This window comes from Solanum pennellii, chromosome 11 (assembly GCF_001406875.1).
Source record: "Solanum pennellii chromosome 11, SPENNV200".
In the NCBI taxonomy this organism is placed as follows: Eukaryota; Viridiplantae; Streptophyta; class Magnoliopsida; order Solanales; family Solanaceae; genus Solanum; species Solanum pennellii.
In genome coordinates, this window is record NC_028647.1 from 45,794,977 (window position 1) to 45,803,857 (window position 8,881).

An 8,881-nucleotide genomic window follows, 5' to 3' on the forward strand; every position below is an offset into this window, starting at 1 on the left:
CACACAACCTACCTTGATACTTCAGCACACCATCTTTTCCTTGTTCAAAAAGCTAATACTCTTTGCTTATGAATATTTGCCTTCAAGTCAAGCAACATAAGATTTTGGTCTTGCTTCATTTTCACCCCTGACACTAATGATGACTCATCCCCATTGGTTAACATTATTCCTCATTCTATGGAATCCATATACGCGTGTAAGTATGTGCACATTTTTAGCCAACTCCCTCTTGTCTTTTTCAAAATGGGAAGTACTCCTATGGATAACCTGCTTAAGGCATCAACAACCACATTAGCCTTACTTGGGTGGTAAAGAATACTCATGTCATAATCCTTGAGTAATTCTAACCACCCTGTCTGTCTGAGATTTAACTCCTCCTAATTGAACACATATTGGAGGCACTTGTGATCAATGAATATGTCAACATGAACACCATACAAGTAGTGACGTCATATCTTCAAAGCAAAAATTACTACAGCTAATTCTAAGTCATGAGTTGGATAATTCTTCTCATGAAACTTCAACTGTCTGGAGGCATAAGCTATAACCTTATCATTCTGCATTCACACACAGCCCAAACAAACTCTTGATGCATCAGAGTACACCACAAAACCCTAAGTACCCTTCGATAAGGTCAAAACTGGAGAAATAATCAACCTCTTCTTCAACTCCTGAAAGCTTTTCTCACAGGCTTCATACCATTGAAATTTGACTGTCTTAAGAGTCATCTTGGTCAAAGAGACAAGATAATGGAGAACCCCTCAACAAATCTCCTATAGTATCCAACCAACCCTAAGAAACTCCTTATATCTGTTGGAGATGTGGGTCTAGACCAACTCTGAACTGAATATATCTTCTGGCTATCAACTTTAATCCCATTACCGGAAACTATGTGGCCCAAGAATGCCACAGACTTAAGCCAAAATTCACACTTGGAGAAGTTGGCATACTCCTTATCTCTCGAAGTCTGAAGAACTATCCTGAGGTGACTAGCATGATCTTCTTAATTCCTTGAATAAATCAGTATGTTATCAATGAAGACGATGACAAATAGATCTAAATAAGGTTAAAGACCATGTTCATAAGATCCATGAATGCTACAGCTGCATTTGTCAAACCAAAGGACATAACAAAAAACTCATATATTCATATCTGATTTTAAAAGTTGTCTTTGGAATATCATATTCCCTAACTTTCAACTGATGGTAGCCTGATCTGAGATCAATTTTTGAGAAGCATGAAGCACTCTAAAAGCTGGTCGAAAATATCATCTGTCCTTGGGAGAGGATATTTATTCTTGATGGTCACCATATTCAATTGACGGTAGTCTATACACATCCTAAGGGAACCATCCTTCTTTCTTACAAACAAGATTGGAGCGCCCCAAGGTGAGACACTCGGCCGAATAAAGCCTTTATCTAACAAACCTTTCAATTGTTCTTTCAGCTCTTTTAACTCAGCTGGTGACATTATATATGGCGGGATAGAGATAGGATGAGTATCTGGAATGAGGTCTATCTCGAAGTCTAATTCTCTCTCAGAAGGGACCCCGGGTAAATCATCAGAAAAGACTTCTAGAAGATCTTTTACTATAGAAACTGACTGAAAGGAAGGTACCTCAACACTTGAGTCATTAACCTGGACTAAGTAATAGATACAACCCTTTGAAACTAACTTCCTCGCCTTAAGGTACAAAATAAAATGACCCCTGGGCACTGCTGAACTACTACACCACTCTATGATTGGCTCATTTGGAATCTGAAACTTGACAACTCAAGTTCTGCAATCTATTGATGCATAACAGATATGGAGCCAGTCCATACCTAAAATGACATCAAAATCTACCATGTCTAACTCTATTAAATCAACCATGGTACTCTTGTAACTGCTGGAAACACGACAATCATGATAGACTTTTTATACTAGAAATGATTCACCAATATGTGTGGAAACACTGAATTGTTCACTAAGTTGCCCAGGATTAATTTAAAAGTTCATAGCAACATAGGGAGTTAGAAAAGATAAACTCTCTCCTGGGTATAACAATGCATAAACAACAAGGTCAAAGATTCGAATCATACCAGTGACAACATCTAACGAATTCTCGTGTTCTTGGCGATTATTGAGAGCATACAAGTGGTTTGTTCCTCTGTCAGCACCAAAAGTAGCTCCCCTAGGTACAACCCTATCTGGTGGAGCAACTGATGAAGACTGAGCTTTATTGCCTCCATTACCGCTGCCTTGCTTGCTCATTAGATACTCTCACATGAAATGCCCGGTCTGATCGCACTTGAAACAACCCGCAGAACCTTCACGACAAATACCAGAGTTATTTCTTTCACACTTGGCGCAGGCAGGAGGTTTACTACCTCCCTGCGCCACACTACCCTATGATTAGGTAGGTTTAACTCTGAAATTCTGCCTATAGTGTTCACCCTTGTTCTCAAGTGTAGATGCACTAGCAGATGATGGAGCACGACCCTTCCGTTTCTGTTAGAAGGATTACCGGTTGGCAACATTCTTCTGCTGCCCGACTCATTTACTGTCTTAGCTCTCTTGCTCTCGAACTCCTCTATATCCCTAAGCTTCTCTTCCTCAACCTGCTGCACATAGACCATTAACTTTGAAATGTCATGTCCCCAATCAACGTGGCAGCGACTTCATAGACTCTATAGACACGAATTCATAGACTCCCTAAGACTCTTGAACTCTGAGCTCTGATAACAAGTTTGTCACGCCTCGAGCCTACTCCCTGGACGTGGCTGGCACCCAATGACCATTGCTGGCCTTGAGTGGACCTTGGCTTGGCTTATTCAACTCAGTGGAAGACTTAAATTAACTCAATATGAAAAGTAAAGAACATTTTCAAATGAAATACTTAAACTGTAATAGTCTGGACAAAATGACACTTTAGTATCATCGTTTACAATGAAATGAAAAGACCAAAAACTAACACTATCTGTCTATGAAGCCTCTAAAAATACCAAGATGAATGTTGGGACAAACCCCACAACATTCTACAACTAAAAATGTCTAAAAAACAATAAAATAGTCCTCCCAATGCAAGAAGGCTTACATGCTGATCTTAGTTACCTGCATCTACATCATGATACGGTGGATGTCAAACTGAGATCACTACATTGAATGTACGAATATGTGAGTTAGAATGCTAAAACAACACTTAAGCTCAAAAAAGAGTAGGTTGGGACACTTATCTTGGCTCTGTTCAACTAATGAATAACTCCTGATTTCAATATAATGAAATTTAAAAGTAATGTGCAATATAAATAAAACTAACTAAAAACATGATGAAAACTTTGAATGTACACAAGGATACGAATAATCTCTGAGATGTATGTAAAATATAAATATCTGATGTATATGAAAATACATAACTTTTGTGGGAGCTTCTCTAACCGACAACCATCACTTAAGAGCTACAATGATGATACAACGTTACTCGGACTACACAATCCGGCCATCCTAACCTTGCCAGAGTCTAGGACCTGAACTGCCTAATGGATCCACTAGTATACTGTGAAAAGGGTTCATCTAAAATGTATGCCCCTCTTCTACCCATGATGACTACATGGTTTTCATTGAGACTTGAGTCAATATGAACTCGCATCCCGACATCGATGCTCAATATTACTCCCAAAAATATATTGGATCTTATGTTTTTAAAACATACTGAGTTTGTGGTTTGAGAGGTGCTCAAACTTAGCTTTAAAAGATCTCTTGGAAATCATAGTTTCCCTGCTTACTTCATTTTATAAAGCTACTACTTCTGTCTGAAAACTAGCCCAAAGGCTCTTTACTTGTTTAAATGTAAAAACATTTGTTACTCTTAGGGATTACTTAGTCCCCTTATAATCTTTGAGAATGAACTCAACTCTTTATACTTGCTTAACTTGCAACTTGAGTCTTAAAACAAAGAAAAATGTTAGTTAAAGACTCTTGGAAACTTTAGGAACTCACTTTGACTTGTTTTTTAACTTTTAGACTCGACCATTAACTTCTTTGACTTTGATCTTAACTTTCCTTGAAATATATTATAAATTCAAGGATCATGATCTCATGTTTATAGATTATTTCATGATGTTCAGTTATACCTTAGAGTGTTGAAATCAACTAAGAAATGTGGGTACATCACTTAGGAACTAGTACGAAAAAATAGGGGAAAATGGGGTCTCCAGGTGATTTCCAAGATTTCCTTACTTATTTCCAAATTTGATTCTTCTTGTTTTTCTTAGCTTATCCTTAGCTAATTATAGACACGAGATGTTACAATATCTCCCCCTTGGTACATTCGTCCTTGGATGAGAATTCTTTCACTAAGCTAAGGATAGTAACATCATTTTAGCACTCAACAACAAAAGCAAGCAACAACATGTTCATACATAACCTTATAAAGTGATAAGAAGAGAGTTTAGTACCTTGATCTGCATTCTCTCCGGATTTAAAAAGATATGGATATCTCTTCTTCATATCCTCCTCTACTTCTCCAGTCACTTCTTCAATAAATTGGTTCCTCCAAAGGACCTTGAGCGAAACAACATTCTTTGTCCTCAACTTGCGAACCTGGCGATTCAAAATATGAACCAGAGCTTCTTCATAGGACATGTTATCCTTAATCCCAACATTCTCTGTTGGTACTATCAATGAAGGATCACCCAGACACATCTTCAACATAGAAATATGGAATACTGGATGAACCGCTGCTAACTCTTGGGGTAGCTCCAACTCATAAGCCATATTTCCCACTCTCTTAGAGATTCTATAAGGTCCAATATGCTAGGGACTAAGTTTCCCCTTCTTACCAAAACTCATAACTCCTTTCATAGGTGTAACCTTAAGATACACCCAATCATCTACCTCAAACTCTAATGGCCTTCTCCTAACGTCTGTGTAGGACTTTTGGTGACTTTGTGCTGTCTTAAACCTTTCTTGAATCACTTTCACCTTCTCCAAAACTTGGTGAAATAAAGATGGTCCTATCAACTCTGCTTTGACAACTTCGAACCACCCAATAAGAGATCTGTACCTTCTCCCATAAAGAGCTTCATATGGAGCCATTTGGATGCTTTAATGATGACTATTGTTGTACGCGATCTCTATGAGAGGTATATGATCATCCCAATTTCCAGTGAAGTCGATCACACAACATCTCAACATATCTTATAAGTTCTAGATGGTACGCTCTGCTTGTCTATCTGTCTGAGGATGAAAAGTAGTTCTCAAATTCACCTTTGAACCCAAACCTTTGTGGAACGATTTCCAGAATTATGTAGTGAATTGTGCACCTCTATATGAAATACTGGATACGTTGTCATTCTGTCGACATCACCCAAAGAGAATCATGTGCCTTCACGATCTCCGCAAGCCCGTGATGAAGTCCATATTAATAATCTCCCACTTCCATTCCGAAAGTTCTATATTCTGAGCTAAACCTCCAGGCCTTTGGTGTTCCACTTTTACTTGCTGACAATTTGAACACTTCGCAACAAACTCAATAATATATTTCTTCATGCCTTCCCACCAATATACCTCTCTCAAATCACGGTACATTTTGGTGGAACCTAGATGAATGGAATATCTAGAGCTATGAGACTCTTCCAAGATCCTCTTTTGGAGTCCATCCACCTTAGGTACACATAATCAGCCTTGGTACTTCAGCACACCATCTCTCCTTTATTCGAAGGCCAATACTCTTTGGTTATGGAAACTTGCCTTCAAATCAATCAAAATAGGGTCTTGATCTTGCTTCTCTTTCACCTCTGACACTAATGATGATTCAGCCCCATTTGTCACCACTATTCCTCCTTCTATGGAGTCCATAAGTCTCACTCCCAATAGTGCAAGTCGGTGCACATCTTTTGCTAACTCCCTCTTTCCTTCTTCAACATTGGAAGTACTTCCCATAGAGAACCTGCTTAATGCATCAACAATCACATTAGCCTTACCTGGGTGGTAATGAATACTCATGTCATAATCCTTGAGTAGTTCCAACCACCTTCTCTATCTGAGGTTGAGCTTTTTTTGTGTGAACACATATTGGAGGCTCTTGTGGTTAGTGAATATATCCATATGAACACCTTAAAAATAGTGACACCATATCTTCAAAGCAAACACTACTACAACCAATTCTAAGTCATGAGTTGAATAATTCTTCTCATGAACCTTCAACTATGTGGAAGCATATGTTATGACCTTGCCATTCTTCATTAACACACAGCACAAGCCAACTCTTTATGCATCACAATACACGACAAAGCTTTGAGTACCCTCTGGTTAGGTCAAAATCGGAGCAGTTGTCAATCTCTTTTTCAAATCCTGAAATTTTTCTCACAAGCTGCAGACCATTGAAACTTGACTGTCTTCTGAGTTAACTTGGTCAAAGGAGAAGAGATAGCTTAGAATCCTCCAACAAATCCCTATAATAGCCAGCCAAACCCAAGAAACTTCTTATATCAGTTGGAGATGTGGGTCTAGGCCAACTCTGAACTGCTGAAATCTTGTGAGTATCAACTCTAATCCCTTTACAAGAAAAAATGTGGCCTAAGAATGCCACAGATTTAAGCCAAAACTCGAACTTGGAGAACTTGGAATATAATTCCTTATCCTTCAAAGTCTGAAGAACAACCCTGAGGTGACTAGAATGATCTTCTTCATTCCATGAATAAATTGTGCACCTATAAAATAATGGTTACTAGAACTCTTTGAAGTCTTACCATTTCTTGAATGTACAACTTTGCATAATCTACGACCGAATAAGTAGTCCTTACCGGCAAGAAATGGGCTGACTTTTTCATTTTGTTGTCAATCACCCAAACAGAATCATGTTACCTTCACAGTCTCAGCAATACCGTGATGAAGTCCATACTAATCATCGCCCACTTCCATTTTAGAAGTTCTATATTCTGAGCTAAACTTCCAGGCCTTTGGTGTTCCACTTTCACTTGTTGACAATTTAAACACTTGGATATAAACTCAGCAATATCTTTCTTCATGCCTTCTCACCAATATACCTCTCTCAAATCACGATACATTTTGGTGGAACCTGTATGAATGGAATATCTAGAGCTACGAGCCTTTTACAAGATCCTCTCTTGGAGTCCATCCACCTTAGGTACACATAATATGCCTTGGTACTTCAGCACACCATCTCCCCCTTGTTCGAAGGCCAATACTCTTTTGTCATGGAAACTTGCCTTTTAAATAAGTCAAAACAGGGTGTTGATCTTGCTTCTCTTTCACCTATGACATTAATGATGATTCAGCCCATTGGTAACCACTATGCCTCCTTCTGTGGAGTCCATAAGTCTCACTCCCAATAGTGCAAGTCGGTGCACATCTTTTGCTAACTCCCTCTTTCCTTCTTCAACATGGGAAATACTTCCCATAGAGAACCTGCTTAATGCATCAACAATCACATTAGCCTTACCTGGGTGGTAATGAATACTCATGTCATAATCCTTGAGTAGTTACAACCACCTTCTCTGTCTGAGGTTGAGCTCTTTTTGGGTGAACACATATTGGAGGCTCTTGTGGTTAGTGAATATATCCACATGAACACCTTAAAAATAGTGACACCATATCTTCAAAGCAAACACTACTACAACCAATTCTAAGTCATGAGTTGAATAATTCCTCTCATGAACCTTCAACTATGTGGAAGCATATGCATATGTTATGACCTTGCCATTCTTCATTAACACACAACACAAGCCAACTCTTTATGCATCGCAATATACGACAAAGCTTTGAGTACCCTCTGGTTAGGTCAAAATCGGAGCAGTTGTCAATCTCTTTTTCAAATCCTGAAATTTTTCTCAAAAGCTGCAAACCATTGAAACTTGACTGTCTTCTGAGTTAACTTGGTCAAAGGAGAATAGATAGCTGAGAATCCTCCAACAAATCCCTATAATAGCCAGCCAAACCCAAGAACTTCTTATATCAGTTGGAGATGTGGGTCTAGGCCAACTCTGAACTGCTGAAATCCTGTGAGTATCAACTCTAATCCCTTCACAAGAAAAAATGTGGCCTAAGAATGCCCAAATTTGCCCAGAGGGCTGGCGCGGAGCTCCTTCAATGCGTCCAATGTTACTCTCTGATGTTAGGGTCTTGAGCCCCGCGCCCAGAACGCGCTTGGATCGCCTTCCCCCACTTCTTTTTTGTCGGTTGTCCCAATTGAGCTCATTCAAAGTGTATCTTCACTCCTTTTTATTCTAAACACTTTAAACTACTTCTAAACATTTATAAATCTTCCATAACATGAATCATAACCTTGAATTAATAATTCAACTTCAGGATAAAGTTGAGATTAAGTTTTGAGAGTTCTTCCGAACCTTTTGAGAGAGTCCATTCGAGTCCTTTTGAGGAATCTTCTAAAACTTCTAGTAACTTGTTTCAAGACTCAAGTAAGTGAGCATGAGAATGAGGAGAATGTATTCATGAGTCTAAAATATCACCTAGACCCTCCATGTCATGAAACAAAACTCTTGAATTCATAATGACATTCAATAGAGAGTTAAGAGTAGAGTTCAAGAAAGTCTTTAAGTTCAACTGTGAATTCTGTGAGATCCATCATTGATTGAACTATATTTTGAGGATGTAAACAAGGGAATGGGAAGATTTATATACTTGATTTCAATCTAGTTACTTAGGCCTTGAGTCAAGTCGTTCATGCTCATAACTTTCGCATGAATTCTATAAATTGAGTATCATTGAGAGGAATACTATCTCCAAGTTATAAGTCTTGAATATTGCGTTTTTTATTCCTTTTAGGATTATATTTCTAATCATCGGTCTATTACATAATACCTATGAAGTCCTTGATTTGAATTGTTCATGCCCATAATTCCACATGAACCCTACAAGT